The sequence below is a fragment of the Vicia villosa genome, unplaced genomic scaffold (assembly GCF_029867415.1).
Source record: "Vicia villosa cultivar HV-30 ecotype Madison, WI unplaced genomic scaffold, Vvil1.0 ctg.003201F_1_1, whole genome shotgun sequence".
Taxonomy (NCBI): Eukaryota; Viridiplantae; Streptophyta; class Magnoliopsida; order Fabales; family Fabaceae; genus Vicia; species Vicia villosa.
Window position 1 is genome coordinate 67,255 of NW_026706139.1, and position 17,857 is coordinate 85,111.

Below are 17,857 nucleotides of genomic sequence, written 5' to 3' on the forward strand. Positions count from 1 at the left end.
ACAAATAAAAATTTTAAATAATTGAATTACTAAATTTATTTTAATAATTAAATTATAAAAATTTAATTACAATTTTGGTTATTTAATTATCTCATTCAAGAAATTAGTTCTCATATTTAAATGCAAAGGATTGAGAAGAGGGTCAAATTGTTTGAAAATTATTAAACTATATAGAAATTAATACAATTTAAATAATTTGATAAATAAACTTATAATAGTTTAATAATTAAATTATATAATTTTGAAGTTTTTTTTTAAAATTATAAATAAATTAATTAAGTTTAAATAATTAAATAATTAAACAAATATTATTTTAAGGTTGTCTCAATGATATTTCATTTTAAAAAGTTCACTTAAAATATTTAACGTAAAATTTGTGTAATTTGTGTTGTGGTTAAATTAAATTGCTGAAAATTTAGAGCTTAATTTAAAATATTATTAGCAAAAAAATAATTGTGAATGGTGTACTGCATTAAATAATATTATTTCTTATTTTTAGTATAATTTAATTCATAGTTTTTTTTCTTCATATTTAACCACACCAGTATGAAAAAAGTTGATTAAGTGCTAGTCGCTAACCTTTTGCGACAAAGTGACTGATTTTAGTGTTTTAACTTATGATATATAGGAATCGAACTCAAGACTTCGACATACCGTAAGACCTTGCCACTACACCAATATATATATCTATTGTTATATTTTATATTTTAACATATATACATATATTTTTATATAAATATACAATTTGTTACAACAATAAAAAAAGATGAATTTTTTTGTAAAAATTAAAAATTGAAAGAAAATAAAAATTAAAAAAAAAATAGAAAGGAAATAGTAACATAATAAAGATGATTAAAAATAGAAAAAACAAACAAAAAATATTAGTGATCGAAATTTTGGTCTCTAATTTTTATATATAAATTAAATTGTATATTAAAAAAAATCGTGACTGAATAGGTGGTCACCAAATTTTGGTCTCTAAATCGATGGCTGATTTATTTTACTGACCGATTTTATGACCTCTTAAAATTGACTCTTGAATATAAAATTTTGGTGGCTAATTTTGTCACGACAGTGACCGAAATCTGATACATATACATAAATGTTAACACAAAAGTCTAATGTTGATTTGAGTTTTGCATTAAAAGTATTTGAGAATAGTAAATATAAATTGAAATCATCCTAAAAGATGTACTTACATGCTCAATAATTGTAGTATAGTTATGTTAAGCCAATTAGTATCACACAAAATCCATAATACAATTATTTTGAATTATATAAAGTTTATTTGAATCATGTTGTAATTGTATCTCGAGGGAGTCTCTCATATCTTTTATCACACTTGTCAATCTCTGCAATGGATTTGGTTGAGGTATTGAGATCTCAATCTCGCAAATGGGGATTGAACAACTACATTTCGTACTCGCACCATCCAAAAAAAACTTTCTTAGATAGGTCTAATAGTTTTAAATTAGGGTAGGCGGGTATACTCATCAATTTCAATGGCTCCATCATAATAACAATAACAACAACATACTCAATAATTTTAATGATACAAATGAAAACAACAAATAATACATATTTTTAATCAGACAAAAAAAAGTTCCAAATTTAAATTTCTACTTACCTCAATCAAATGTCGAGTCAAAGTCTCAAGAATAATTACCCACTCATACTCTAATCTTTCCTTCATCCTCTCTTCCAGCCTCTTCTTCAATCTCTCCTCTAGCTTCTCCTCTAACCTCTGACAAATTAGCTCTTCAGTTTATTTCTAGCACATTTGTTCACTCTTTGAAGATGATCCAAAAAAATAACCCCAAACCAACACCTCGTCCAATACAACATTGTTATTTCTCTATAATTTGAATTGACATTATTTTTGGTAAAACTAATATAGTAGCAATTAGTTAAATAGGATATATATATAACTTGCAAGAGAAAGCAAGTGGAAGTTCTATTTGATAAAGGAACATGTTGAGTTGATTTGTTTCAACATCTGGAAAAGATGTCGAAGAAAATGTCCTATGCAAGCCATTCAACATCGCGCCTGAATCAGAACAACTGTTGATTGAATCTGACTCAGCAATTAATAACAATGCAGAATATTACTAAACGATCTTATGCAATCATAGGTGGCGCATGATAGATTTGGAAGAATCAAATCAGAATATGTTTGAATGAAGACTTTCTAATTTTGGAGATTTATTAGGAAGATTTGATTGAAGACCTATTTTGTAGGAGAATCTTTTGGAGATTTGTTACAGCATATTTGCTGTAATTAGAAGCACAAGTCCGGTTGGGAATAGGTTATATATAGAAGCATTGTAACCTAGGTTTTCAAGCCAACCAATATGTAAAATTATAAGGGTTGCGTTGGTAGGTGAAACCACCCGGTTTGTGGGATGGTCACCTTGTTTTTACTCAAAAACCTTTAGGTAATGAGTTGAGTATTGTTCTTGGAGGAAGCTTTTAATCAACTCCAAGAAGGTGTTCTTAGTCTAGAGTCAAGGCTGAGTATGGAGGGAAGTGTGGCTTCCTGCCCGACATAGGAGTGTGTCTCCTTATCATGGAAGTGTGTCTTCAATTCTGTGGATATCGAATTGTGGAAATTAGGCCGTTGGTATAGCTCCTGGGATTGGAAATTGTACAACATCAGTGAGGTGATTGGAAGTGGAATGGAGATATTTCATATCTAGGGAGGAGCTAGGTAGAGATTGCATTGGATAGGGATTAAGTGAGAAGTTGTAAACTGGAGGTTGTTTAGCTTCAAATTGATACCACTGATAGTGGATCTCATTCCTGGCTTGGTATGCCCCTAGAGTACGAGAGTTGCTCCGAACTGGGTGAACAACTGTGTGTTTTTATCTTTTCAATACTGTTATTTTCTTGCCTAAGTTATTAATGCCAGATCAGATGTCTCAACATCCTTATAGGACATCTGAGTCTGATGTACTAGAATTTCAATTGGTATCAGAGCATACATCCTATGATTGCATAATATTGGTTAGTAATATTCTGCATTGCTGTTAATTGCTGAGTCAGATTCAATCAACAACAATTTTGTTGTGCCTGAAGCTTGGTGGAGGAGTTTTTCGATTATTCCGTTGCATCTGATGGAAAACTTATGGTGTATCCTTTGATGATGTATCATATGATGTGATACATGGAGGATTGTGTCGACTAACTTATTAAAGTAGCCAAAGATACTTGAGGTTTGTCTCAGGTCCACTTATAAAGGCATTTTCAATAAGTTCATTGATAGGAGATCGTAGGAAAGCAATTTATTTTTGCTCTCTTCTCTGGAAGGTCAACCACGGATCTTTGTTGAAGGGTCTCTTAGTGCAGTTCTTGAATGATGTTTTACAAAATGTTGAGACATCATATCAGCAAATTATGTAGAATTTTGCTGGTTAAAAAGATTGCACAACAAATGCTTTAGGGCTGAACAAATGTGTATTATTCGCATATGTTTGGAAGAGTGAATAATACACAAGAAATGGGTGAATTGTGTGTTTTAGAAGAGTTTGGGTTTGACAAACTTTGATAATTTTAATAAGAGGTTGAAACATTTTTAGAAAAGTTGCATAGTTATACAGCGCAAAATAAAAATTATAAAAAATAAAATTCGGAAATAAAGAGGTTAAGGGAAGAGAGAATGTACCAAAAGTTATATAGGTTCAATCAAAAGAGAAAAAGACCTAATCATCTCCTCAAGAATTGTTCTTGACAGTATCCAATAAATTTAAGAGCTTTTAGTAGTTTGAACTCTACAACCCTTTTATATAAGGAAAAATGAAGTTTGTGGCTAACTTCTAACCAAACAGCAAACACGGGGGAGAAGTGATGATTCTTCCTTCAAAATGATGGATCGAAGTGGTTAGTCTCCTTTTCGCAAGAAACTTGGAGCGGTTAATCTTCAAGCTTAAAAAAAGGATTGTATCACTGGATAATCTTGAACCTTGTAGAGCTTTTAACACCATACTAAGGTCACCAACTGGAACTTGTTTTTATACTTGGCTAACCAAGAATCTGTGAGAGTTTACCACTGGGATGATTTTGAACTGAAACAAACTTTAATCACGGGTTAAGGTTAAACCTAAACTTGGTTTTATCATAGGCTAGCTAGTAACCTAAACGGAGACTTAACCACATAATCCCTAAACAAAAGAGTTTTACAAGTTTAACTTCTAACCCAAATAAACAATCCCTAAACGGATAAAATGTTTAACCAAGGTAAAAAGAAAAACTTTTTTGGTGAATTACAAAACTAACCCTCCAGAAATACAGCTTCTTCACTCGCAAAAGGATTATCTGAAAGAGCACTACGATTAAACTTTTAGTAAGAGAAAGTAAATAAAAGAACTTTTAGAGAGAGAGAGAGATAGAGAGAGAGAGAGGGAGAGGGAGATGGAGAAGTGAAAAATGAAACCACGTTTATGAAAGTGAAAAAAAGTGAGAATGGACCTCTAATTATAGGCTGGAGGTTGACATAAAGAAGGAATAGTTTTGAAGACTTTTTATGACTTGACAATCGATTGGCAATAAGCACAAATCGATTGCACTACTACAAAATATACCTTTCATAACATGTTATTACCTCGACTATTCGATCAACCAAAATGGCATCTGATCATGGGTTTAAATTCCAACACCAATATTTTTTTATTTTTTATTTATTTTTATATCACTTTTCACCATGGTTGGAATTCCATTTTTATAGATATATAACTCTCTTAGTTCATACACTTTTTTCTTATATGTACTTATACAAACTTCATCTTATTCCTCTAAACTTCTTCCATTTAGGAAACATTATTTCTCCCCGAAACTAAATTGTGTAGAATTTTTATGACATCTAGTGCACATTTAAAACTCACAATTCTAACTCCCTTTTTTTTATATATATTTTTCTCTTTTTCACTATCTTCATCATAGTTAAAAAAACTCTTACATCCTTTCAAAAATTTGGCCTTTTATACCACATAAGGCTTAATATGGAAAGAAATTATAAAAAACACCAAAAATATTATAATAAATGATCAATTTATTTTCATTTTAAAAAAGGGTACAATTGAGTGTGCAAAGGCCAAATACGACGCATGGATGTAACTAAAAGATGTTTCATATTATTTCTAATTTTAAAAAGGATTTTGATCAACATATATAAATAGAGAATTAACTTTTTTTTCATGTTTCCATTGACTACTAGAAAAAAGTATGACTACAAATCTCAAATTTGTGTATGCTATCATCCTATTTATTTCTCTGCTTTTTGTTGCAAATGGAGCCCAAAGGAAAAGGACAGGTAAGCCCTTTTTCCCATACATGTCAAATTTTATTATTTTTATTACACACAATATTTTATCCTATTTTAATAACATTGTTTTGGTATTTATATTATAGTAAACTTTAATAAGGATTGCAAAACGGTCAAGGATTGTCCATTTTGTGAACCACCTAAATCTCCCCAATGCATTTGGCTCAAATGTTACTGTCTTTAACCAGTTAAGTTAACAAATACTGTAGTTTTTTTTTTTTACTTCTAAACCTATTATTTTAACCTATTATTTTATTTAAACTTGTGTTATTGTTTGTTGTTACTCTTATACTTTTTTGAACAATTTTTTTTCCTGTCTCTGACATAAAAATTTCTTTCACAGGCACAAACTTATTTAAAGGCAAAGATTGTTGTTATCATTGTTTTCTCTTACAACATTCTTTTTGGATCTCTATGTTACATAATATTAATAAGTATTTTGTTATATATGAGTCAAAAATAATTTTAATTTTTTTAATCCATATATTAATTATGATGTTTATTTTGATTCTTTAATTTTAAAAAATATTATATGGGAAATACTAACCAATGTTATCAGGGCAATAGTTAAGACTTTAAAAATAGTAAATTTATCTCGGTAATATGCATATTTAATGCCTCAAAAATTGAAATATTACATTTTCTATAAAATATTTTCTTTTTGTGGAATGCTTAACCATTGCCCTGAAGGACCTGGTTAGCAAGACCCATATTATATTAGTCTCGTACTTATTCAAAATATAACATATTAATCATTTTTATTAATTAACGAAAGAAAACTTTATAAATTGGTCGCTAGTTAGATAAAAATGACTAACATGTTATATTTTGAATAGTTAAAAGAATAATATGATATTTTTTAAGTTAAGGAATCAAAATAAATATCGAAAATAACATACAAGATTAAAAAGGATATTAGACCCATTTTTATTATATTTTCGTTGTAACTTTTATTTTGATAAATTATATTATTCAAGTTATTGAAACTTTAACATCTTTCTTCTTCTCTACTTTATGCATGATATAAGAACTTATTCGACTCTCATTCAATTATGTGTGAGAGGGAGGGAGAGAGAGAAAGAGAGAGAGATTGTTCTTACAAAAGGCGGATGGTTTGAACCCAATCACCACCAAAATTTTATTTTCTAAATTAGTAGTTTAAAATTTCCTAAGAACGATTTTTTTACAAAAGGTGGAGGGTACTACCGATAAGGGAAATCCGACAAAAGATACAAGAAGTATCAATCACCGGATCAAAACCTACAAAACACAATAAGAAACACAAGAAAAACTAACCACCTACAACAACCCCAAACACCAGAAAAAGGGCACAGTCCGCAAAAATATAACACTAAAAAAACACAGAACAATCAAACAAAATCAGATCTCTACAATCCAAGAACACTTGCAAACAACACAATCACAAAAAACACAACAAGAACATATTCAAGGGAGGTCAAAGCCACTCATACTGGTATTATCTTATAAACACGATAAAGTTCTCAAGCCATGCTGATAAGGCACATGAGTTTTCTACAGACCTACCAAGATACCATTTCTAAGCAAAATGATATTCATGTCTATGATGTCTTTTGATGTCATCGATGATCCAAAAAAAAACTATATCAATTAGAGTTTTCCAAATCGACCATACCATGACATATCAAATCATCCTCAACCCCCTCTAGTCCTAGAATCTCACGACGAAGGAATAAACATATGAAAGAGAGTCAAGATATCTCTAGGAAAAACAGTACACCACCCCTAACCATCTAAAAATCATATATCAAATAGAGGATGTAACCTCACAGTCACAGGTCACAAAGAGGTGATAAGAAGACTTAATGAGGAACGAGCATATGGGAGAAGTAGTCATAGAGGTCAAAGGAACACCCCTCTTGAGTAAGTTCTCTTGTTGGGATGCAATCTTAAAGAAGCTTCCAAGAGAAAACTATCGCTTTAAAGAGGGTCCAACTACACCAAATAGCAAAAAGGACTAACTTTGCGGGAGAGACCTGGCGATCAGGGGGAACTCTCGAGCCAAAAGACTAGAGTAGTTAGAAGACACAAAATAAGCACCATCACTCGACTCACGCCACCTCCAGACATCACTCTCAAAAGAAGGGGTAAAGACCTCAATCACGGACAAAAGATCGCTAAAAAGATCCAACCCATAGTCTAAAAGAAAATGTATGTTCCACTTGAGGTCCCAGATCCAACTCCCCCTTCCATCTGCCGACCTCCCCAATATATTTAAAGGCCTAGTCAAAAATCGGAAATGGTTTAGGAAATCTAAAACAAACCCTCATGCATTAAACATGGTTAGAAAGACTTGAGAAAAATTAAATCCACCATCTCTTAAATTAAATTAGCGATTTTATCAATGTGTTACCCTAGGATTTCGACTTACCAATAAATGGGCAACTGGGGCTCAAAATTAGTAATTGGGCCTCAATTTGGTAGAAAGGCCCTAAATTGGTAATTGGGCCTCAATTAAATAACATTGCCATTTGGGTCGAAGTGGTTCGACTAAGTAATGCTTAGTAGTCGGAGCTGTTCGACTAGAAAGATTATCAGAGGCTTCAGCGTTCGATCAAAAGTATGCGAAGACTTAAGAATTTTGCTGCAGAAACTGAAGTGGAAGTCGAGAGGTATTAGAAGTTAAAAGGAGACGGTTTTCAGCAGTTACAAGAGACGCGTGGAGGTCTCACAGTTGAAGATCTTGCATGTCGAAGACACGTGTTGACTGATCATCAGTCAACCGTTATTAGTAGTTATTTTATTTTTACTATTTAAGCAAGTTCAATAGGAACAATTCAGGGGTCCGCATTTTCTACATAAACACAAGTAAACTCAAATCTCTGTGCAAAAATGAGTAAAGAGTGCAACTTTGGAATGTACGTATGCGTACCAGTTTAATTAATGCAATCATTTTACGTTATATTTCATCTTTCAGTGCACATTTACTGCTTTTTTATTGCTTTGATTTACTTTAAAGCCTTTAATTTCAGTGTTTACTTTTACTTTAAAGTCACTGTTGCATTTAATACAAACCAGATACACATAATATAACAAAATAAAGCAATTAGTCCTGGAGTATTCTAGTTGATTCCGCAAAAGTAACCTTGAAAAAGGAAACTAGCGCTTGTTTACCATTTTTCTGGATAAACAAATTGGCACGCCCAGTGGGACACGTCAATTGCTGTTTGTTTTATATTTGTTAGTATAATAGTTATGTATGATATTAAGAAGTGGTCGGAAATTAACTAACATGGTTGAAGTTAATACAAATAATTCTGATCTTTCTGGAAATTAAGGGGTTGTTCTGACCGGAACAACACCACAAAATGCCGCAGATTCATCCCCAGTTGGAACAACAAATACTGGTGGATCGACGGCAGCAATATTGGTATCATCACCAACGAATGTACGGTCACCATTTAATCCATTACGACCGCCGTTTCATGGAATGATGCCTCCACCAGGTTTTAACCTTCAGTTTGGAATGCCCACGTCTATGATGCAAGGTTTGCACACTAATCCTTCATTATATTCTGACAGCATGATGGCTACAAGCACATCAAATCCAGGGGGTCGACCTATAGGCATAGGATATAATCACCAGGCTTTGCCATCTTTAAGTACTACGTCAATGTTATCAATTCGACAACAAATAGACAAAAGTAATCATGAAATGGTGAATGCCCTTACTCAACAAATGGGAACTGTTTTTACTCCCATGATAACTAACACGAACCAAAGTTATGAAATATTGGCTGGACAAATGGCCAGAATTGCAGATTTCTTTGGAGCGCCCCCACAACCAAACCTTTCTCCTACTCAAGGGTCGAATGTGAGAGGGGTCGAACCTATAGGACAAGGAGATCAAATTGAGCAAGAGATCCCTAGAATAGTACAAAGGCAACAAGATGCTGACCAGGTTCTTAGGAACATCCAGCAAGATGTCAATGTTGGACACAATAATATCTCTAATGTAGTCGAACAAATTTTAGTTCAGAATGGAATAAATGTAGGTTTGCATAGACCAAATTTCGTTTCCCCGTTGTCAGAATATGTAAGGCAAACAGAGTTGCCTAGGGGGTGGAAAGTTCCAAAATTCACCAAATTTGCTGGTGAGACTGGCGAGTCGACAGTCGAACATATTGCTAGGTTCCAGACAGAGGCTGGAGAAATAGCAAACACAGAAAATCTAAAGATGAAGTATTTTCCAAATTCTTTAACAAAAAATGCATTTACTTGGTTCACGACCTTATCTCCCCAATCTTTGTTCTCATGGAACGAATTAGAACGTTTGTTTCATGAGCAATTTTATATGGGACAGTCAAAGATTAGTTTGAAAGAATTAGCTGGAGTTAGGCGAAAGGGTACAGAACCAGTCGATGACTATCTAAACCGTTTTAGATTACTGAAAGCTAGATGTTTCACACAAATTCCTGAACATGAGTTAGTCGAAATGGCTGCAGGTGGGTTAGATTATTCCATAAGGAAGAAATTAGACACCCAACATTTGAGAGATATGGCACAACTGGCAGATAGAGTACGCCAGGTCGAAAGGCTAAAAGCTGAAAAAGCCAGAGCTAGTAAATATCATAAGAAAGAAAAAATAGCTTATGTTACTACAAGTGAGTTCGACTCTAATAGCGACAGTGAATACGAAGAGGGAGAGGTCAACGTGGCTGAATTAAAGCTAGGGCCACCATATATCTGTAAATTGCTCAAGCCCTCAAAAGATAAAAATCTGATTGAAAGTAAAAATGAAAAATTTTCTAGTAAAACGTATTCATTTGATATAACAAAATGTGATGAAATATTTGATTTGTTGGTTTCTGATGGGCAAATCATAGTACCCCCAGGACTTAAAAATCCTCCTCTTGAACAAAAGAAAAAAAGAGGATTTTGTAAATTTCATAATTTCTTGGGTCATAAAACTTCTCAATGTGTCCTTTTCAGGGATTTGGTGCAAAAAGCTTTGAAAGAAGGAAGGCTAAAGTTTGGAGAAAAGCCAAAGTCATCAATGCAAGTTGATACTGATCCTTTGCAAGTCGAAGAGGCTCACTATACTAAGCTTGCTGATGTGATGATGGTCGAGACTACTGATGGTTTCGTTAGAAAGCAAAACGGCGCTACTGATGGCAAAGTTTTGAACATGGTTTATCCTGGTCCAAAAGAAAGTCTTCTGAAATTCCTTGAGAGATGCCACAATAACAACTCTCAAGTTGGATTATGCCCAAGGTGTGATGGTGTTTTCAATGTCGATGCTGCAAACAAAGTGAGATTCGATCCTCGTCGAGGCAAGAATCGTCAATTCATGTATACAGGAGAAAACAGTGGTCAAAGGGCTGGAGAATACAGGAAGATGTTTGAAAAACCAAGGACTTTCCGTCCCAAGACGGATGTCCCTGAAGACAAATGGGTGAAACCCATTAACTTTAGAGGTAAACGTCCAGAATGGCAGATTCAAGGTGCTGGAGAAAACGTTGAAGGCTCTTGGACTGATAGTGGATCTAAAAGAAAAGATTACATATCTCCAAACTACAAAGGGAAGAACCCCATGACTCGAACGTAGTGGAGGCGTTACCAAAGAAGCCATAAGAATGGACAGGAAAGTTCGAAAATGGTGCAGGCAGGATTTTCTCACTATCAGCCAAAGCCTTTTCACAGGAAGTTGACTGAAGAGCAGGCTAAAATAGCAAATGAAAGACTGGCTGCAGGAATGATCCTAGGAAAGAAACTGATTAAAGAATTGGTTGACGATGACGCTCCGATCCTCAATACAGAAAAAGAGCCTGAGTATTCTCCACTGTCGGACGAAGAGGTCGATGACAACTTTGACATAGAGTCAGATGAGTTGCTAATCGACTGTGGAATTGTCTCTGTACTTCCAGCAGAGTTCGACAGAGTATCTGAGGTATCTGAGAACGAAGATGATTTTCTTCCTGACGAGAATGTGGAAGAAACACCTGTCTGTTACTATGTAATGGGAAAAGGAGTGGTAGAAGAGCAAAAGGCTGTGTTTGAGAGGCCAGGTCGAGGAATGATGTATCATTTGAAGCCTTTATTCATAAGGGCGAAAGTGGATGGTGTTCCAATAAACAAAGTGTTTGTCGATGGTGGGGTTGCTGTAAACTTAATGCCCTATTCCTCACTTCAGAAAGTGGGTAAATCTGACAAAGATTTAAGGCCCCATAATATGGTGTTGTCTAATTATGAGGGCAAGACAAGTGGAATACTTGGAGTGATTCAAGTAAAATTGGCAGTTGGTTCGACTGTCAGATCAACCATCTTTATGGTGATTGCATCTCAGGAAAATTTCAAACTGCTGTTGGGTCGAGAATGGATCCATGGAATAGGGGCAGTTCCTTCGACCTTACATCAGCGTGTGGCCATTTGGAGGCCAGATGGTATAGTGGAGAATATTGAAGCTGACCAAAGTTATTACAAAACTGAAAGTGGTCGCAGACACTTCGACCAGCATCTGGCAAATGTAGCTCCTTGCTACAAAGCAGAAGATGTGTATCCTTCTGATGAAAGTGTGTCTAAGTATCTGAACTTAGACCCAAATTATGGTTTCATTTGGAATAAAGAAGATCCTAATGAACCATTGAATCATGAAAGTCCTCCAGAACAGAGGACAACAGTCAAAGATGATGACCACTGAGTCAGAATACCTGGCTCGAATAACAGCGTATTTGGCCGAAAACAAAGAAAGAACGGCTTTAGAAGCCGAATTAGAGAAAAATATGGCTATTGAGGCCATGTTGGTAAAAAATGAGGATAATTCTGAAGTCGATCACCAAGTCGAACGACTTGATGGGATATATGATGACAAACCTTTAGGTTTCGAAATGGATCCATTAGGATCAGTCAAAAGAATGCAAGATCAAGATCCCCTGGAAGAAATTGATTTGGGTGATGGGATTATTAAAAGGCCTACATATGTGAGCACGAAGCTTGCAAGTTGTTTAAAAACCAAGTTGATTCAACTCCTAAAAGAATACAAAGATTGTTTTGCTTGGGATTATCATGAAATGCCTGGTTTGGGTCGACAGGTGGTGGAACATCGACTACCTTTAAACCCAGGTAAAAAACCTATCAAGCAGCTTCCTAGAAGATTTGCGCCAGAGGTTATGGAAAAAATCAAAGTAGAAATTGAAAGATTGCTGAGAAGCAAGTTTATTCGAACTGCGAGGTATGTCGAATGGTTAGCTAATATAGTGCCTGTCATAAAGAAAAATGGTAGCCTTCGTATATGCATAGATTTCAGAGATTTAAATAAGGCTACCCCTAAAGATGAATATCCCATGCCGGTTGTTGAAATGTTAGTCGACTCTGCAGCCGGATTTGAATATCTCAGCTTATTGGATGGATATTCAGGTTATAACCAAATTTTTATAGCTGACGAAGATGTACCTAAGACGGCGTTTCGATGCCCAGGTGCTTTAGGAACTTATGAATGGGTAGTAATGCCCTTTGGTTTAAAAAATGCTGGAGCTACATACCAACGAGCCATGAATTCCATGTTTCATGATTTTATTGACAAGTTTATGCAGGTTTATATTGATGATATTGTAATAAAATCTAACTCTGAAAATGGTCACTTAGACCATCTTCGACAGTCTTTTGAACGAATGAGAAAATATGGACTCAAAATGAACCCTTTAAAATGTGCTTTTGGTGTACATGCAGGGGATTTCCTGGGCTTCGTGGCTCACAAGAAAGGCATTGAGATAAACCAAAATAAGACGAAAGCAATCTTGGAGCTAAGGGCGCCAGAAACAAAGAAACAACTCCAGTCATTGTTAGGGAAGATTAATTTCTTGAGGAGATTTATCTCAAATCTAAGTGGCAAAACGAAGATCTTTTCACCACTTGTGAAGCTCAAGAATCAAGACCAATTCAAATGGGAGCAAGAACATCAACAGGCGTTCGACCAAATAAAAGCTTATTTAACTAAGCCTCCTATTTTGTTACCCCCCAATAGGACAAAAAGTATGAAATTATACATAGCTGCATCAGGCTCGACAATTGGGAGTATGTTAGCCCAAGAAGATGATATTGGCGTCGAAAGAGCTATATATTATTTAAGTCGAACCCTAGTAGATGCTGAAACTAGGTATAATGATATTGAAAAGTTATGTTTATGCTTGTACTTCTCATGTAGTAAACTTAAGCAATATATAAAGCCTGTTGATGTGTATGTGTCCTCTCATTTTGATGTTATTAAATGTAACACCCCAATCCTACCCCACATTTATTAAGAGAAATCAGAGTATAAAACATCGGAACAAGCAACAAGTTTGAGGCGTCACATATTCGACTTAAACAAAACTACAATTCATGCTCAAAATATATGGATACATAACACTTATATCGGAGGAAACCCATAATTCATTGAACATATAAATCCAAACAACTTCATAATACTGCAGCGGAATCCAAATAATAACACGTATCTAGATCAACATATGTCCTTGCCAACATGGCACAATGTGTCCAAAACATCTCTACAAGACATAACATCAAAGTTCAAAAAAAGATAATCGACATAAAACAAGGCACAAGCAAGTATCGCAAACATTCCCCCCGAGTTCTACGTATCAGAACCGACTCGAGCTATAAGGTACACGGCTACTCCACGTCGTTACCTGCACGTTACCAACGGAGGGTAACATTCAAACATAAGGGGTGAGATATCATTCATTATAAAGAAATGTATGATAACATTCCAAGCAAGAGAAAAGATCATACATTGGTCACCACCTCTCACCACAATACTCAATACAACAATTTCACATCACATAATCAAATAAGAAACGACAACAATGTCATCAATTCAACTATGGCAGTAAATACAATTCGCAAGTGAAATTCCATACAATCACAACAAATATCTCATCATCAAGTCACCACATCAAAACCAAGTAAGACTCGAATGCAACTCACATGTGACTCGACTTATGCAAATGCATGTGGTACCATTTGGAGTAAAACTCCCACGTCTCAAGATTTGCCATTGGGCACACCGTCGCTAATTGCCATTAAGGCCACCGTCACTTTTTACCATTAAGGCCACCGTCTCTTTATGCAATGGATGTGACTCACTAGATGCAACATCCATACAAACACGACATTCACAAATACATCACAAATACCGAATAAACATCATTACTTTTATAGTAATTCACCACTTCCCAATCACGTCGCTACGTTGCATCATCATACAACAACACATCACGTCACCACACAAATCATAACGTCAAGCAAATTCATTAAAGGAAGATTCAAAAAGGTTTACAAGCATTCTTAGATCACATTCATCAGAAAGGTTTCAATTATAGCTTCGCATAGGCCCAAACGGCACTTAAAAGGGAGTTACGGTTCAAAAGTTACATCATTTCAAAGTTTAGGAAAAATTCTGCAAAACAGGGTTCGCGGCGCGAACTGGGCGAATCCAAAATCCCCAACTTTCTGCCAAGCAGTTCGCGGCGCGGACTGGCGATTTCAGAAACCCCCAAAACACAGAAAACAGCATACGAAACCCATCCCAAAACCCCTAAACTCAACCCAATCAAGTTGGAAAACATCGAACATCACGAACAGCCACAGCATACATGATATAAACACGAATACAACACATATTATGGGTCTTATAACATCATAACATCTTCAATCATGCTTAGATTCACAATTTCATAGAAGTTAATCATAAACCCTAACAATCTCTATTCAATTGCTACACAATCATGGATATCAACATATAATCAAAACCCCACCCAAAACATCATCATACATCCCTTTAGCATGAAAGAATCCCACCCTTACCTTAGGTTTTGGATTGAAGCCAACTCTATCTTCAACCTTGAGATTCTCCTGTTCTCTCCTCTATTCTCTCTTCTTTCACCAAAAGCCCCAAAATGAACTTCTAATTTCTATTTCCTCTAAAACCATTGTTTTAGTTAAACTCTTACTATCTTAAATTACTAATGGGCTCTAATTAACACCCCTCACTTACTAATACCAACTTAGGCCCAATAATCAACAACACTCACTATCTTATATTATATACTAATAATTCCCAAATAAAACAACATAAAATCAATTAAGCATATAATTAACACATAGATCAAAATTAATTCGCATAAATCACATAAATAAGGAATTAAAGAAAAACGGTCGTTACAACTCTCCCCCACTTAGAATATTTTCGTCCTCGAAAATTACCTCAATCGAATAACTCAGGATACGACTCGCGCATCTTGCTCTCCAATTCCCACGTCATACTTTCACCGGTAGTTCCCGACCAAACCACCTTCACCAAAGCAATCTCTTTTCCTCTAAGCGCCTTCATTTCTCGATCCTCAATTCTTATCGGCATAGTCTCCACCGTGAGATTATCCCGCACTTGTACATCATCCATATGAATTACATGCGAAGGATCAGGAATGTACTTCCGAAGTTGCGACACGTGAAACACATCATGCAAATTCGAAAGATTAGGCGGTAAAGCCACCCTATACGCCACATTACCAACCCTCTCTGAAATCTGATACGGTCCAATAAAACGAGGAGTGAGCTTCTTCGACTTCAAAGCTCTTCCTACACCGGTAACCGGCGTAACTCTCAAGAATACGTGATCACCAGCTTGGAATTCTAAATATTTCCTCCTCTTGTCATGATAACTCTTCTGCCTACTTTGCGAAGTCTTCATCTTCTCACGGATCAACTTAACCTTCTCGGTAGTTTCTCGAACAATCTCAGGTCCAAGTACTACACTCTCACCCGTTTCATGCCAACACAACGGAGTCCTACACCTCCGACCATACAACGCTTCAAACGGTGCCATACCGATACTCGAATGGTAACTATTGTTGTATGTGAACTCTATCAATGGAAGATAAGTATCCCACGTACCTCCCTGCTCAAGAACACAAGATCTCAACAAGTCCTCCAAAGATTGAATCGTTCTCTCCGTTTGACCATCGGTCTGAGGATGATACGCCGAACTCAACCTCAACTTAGAACCCAACGCCTCTTGCAAACTCTTCCAAAAATCTGAAGTGAACCTCGGATCTCTATCCGAAACAATACACAAAGGAACACCATGCAACTTCACAATCACACGGACATAAATTTCCGCCAACTTTGAAACCGGATAAGTGATGTTAATAGGTATGAAATGAGCCGACTTCGTAAGCCTATCAACAATCACCCAAATCGAATCATGTCCTCTCATGGTATTCGGCAAACTTGTCACAAAATCCATGGAAATACTATCCCATTTCCATTCCGGGACTTCCAACGGTTGCATTAAACCAGCAGGCTTCTGATGTTCAACCTTCGACTTCTGACAAGTCAAACATGCATACACAAACTGAGCTATGTCACGCTTCATTCCAGGCCACCAAAACAAACTCTTCAAATCTTGGTACATCTTTATAGCTCCGGGATGAATACTCAGATTACTCCCATGACCTTCCTCAAGAATAGATCTTTTCAAATCCACATCATCAGGTATACAAATCCGATCATGAAACCTCAACACACCATGCACATCTAACTTGAAATCACCATTCTCAGTTTGATCGACTCCAATCATCGAATCAACCAATTTCATATCTAACTTCTGGGCTTCCTTGATACTATCTAGAAAATCATTGTTAATCTTCAACATACCCAATCGAACACTCGTAGGGGTCACTTCACATACCAAACTCATATCTCGAAATTGCTCAATTAATTCCAACTCCTTAACCATCATTGTCGACATATGCAAAGTCTTGCGACTCAAGGCATCGGCAACAACATTAGCTTTTCCTGGATGATAATTCAAACTGAAATCATAATCTTTCAACAGCTCTAACCACCTTCGTTGTCTCATATTCAATTCCTTCTGATCAAACAAATACTTTAAGCTCTTATGGTCGCTAAAGACTTCAAATCTAGAACCATATAGATAATGCCTCCAAATCTTCAACACGAACACTACAGCAGCAAGTTCCAAATCATGCGTAGGATAGTTCTTCTCATGAACTCTCAACTGTCTTGATGCATAAGCAACAACTTTACCATTTTGCATGAGCACACCTCCTAAACCCATCTTAGAAGCATCACAATAAACCACAAACGATTCTTTTGGATTAGGCAATATTAAAATCGGTGCCGACGTCAACCTTTTCTTCAACTCGGTAAAACTATCTTCACAAGAAGCATCCCACACGAAAGCCTTACCCTTACAAGTCAACTTAGTCAACGGAAGGGCTAACTTAGAGAAACCTTCAATGAACCTTCTATAATAACCGGCTAGTCCCAAAAAGCTTCGAATCTCGGTAGCCGACTTAGGAGTATCCCATCTCAACACGACATCAACTTTAGACGGATCCACGGCAATGCCATCACCAGAAATGACATGCCCCAGAAAACTAACTTCCTTCAGCCAGAACTCACACTTGGATAACTTAGCATACAACTTCTTCTCTTTCAAGACTTGCAATGTCAACTTCAAATGCTCGGCATGATCTG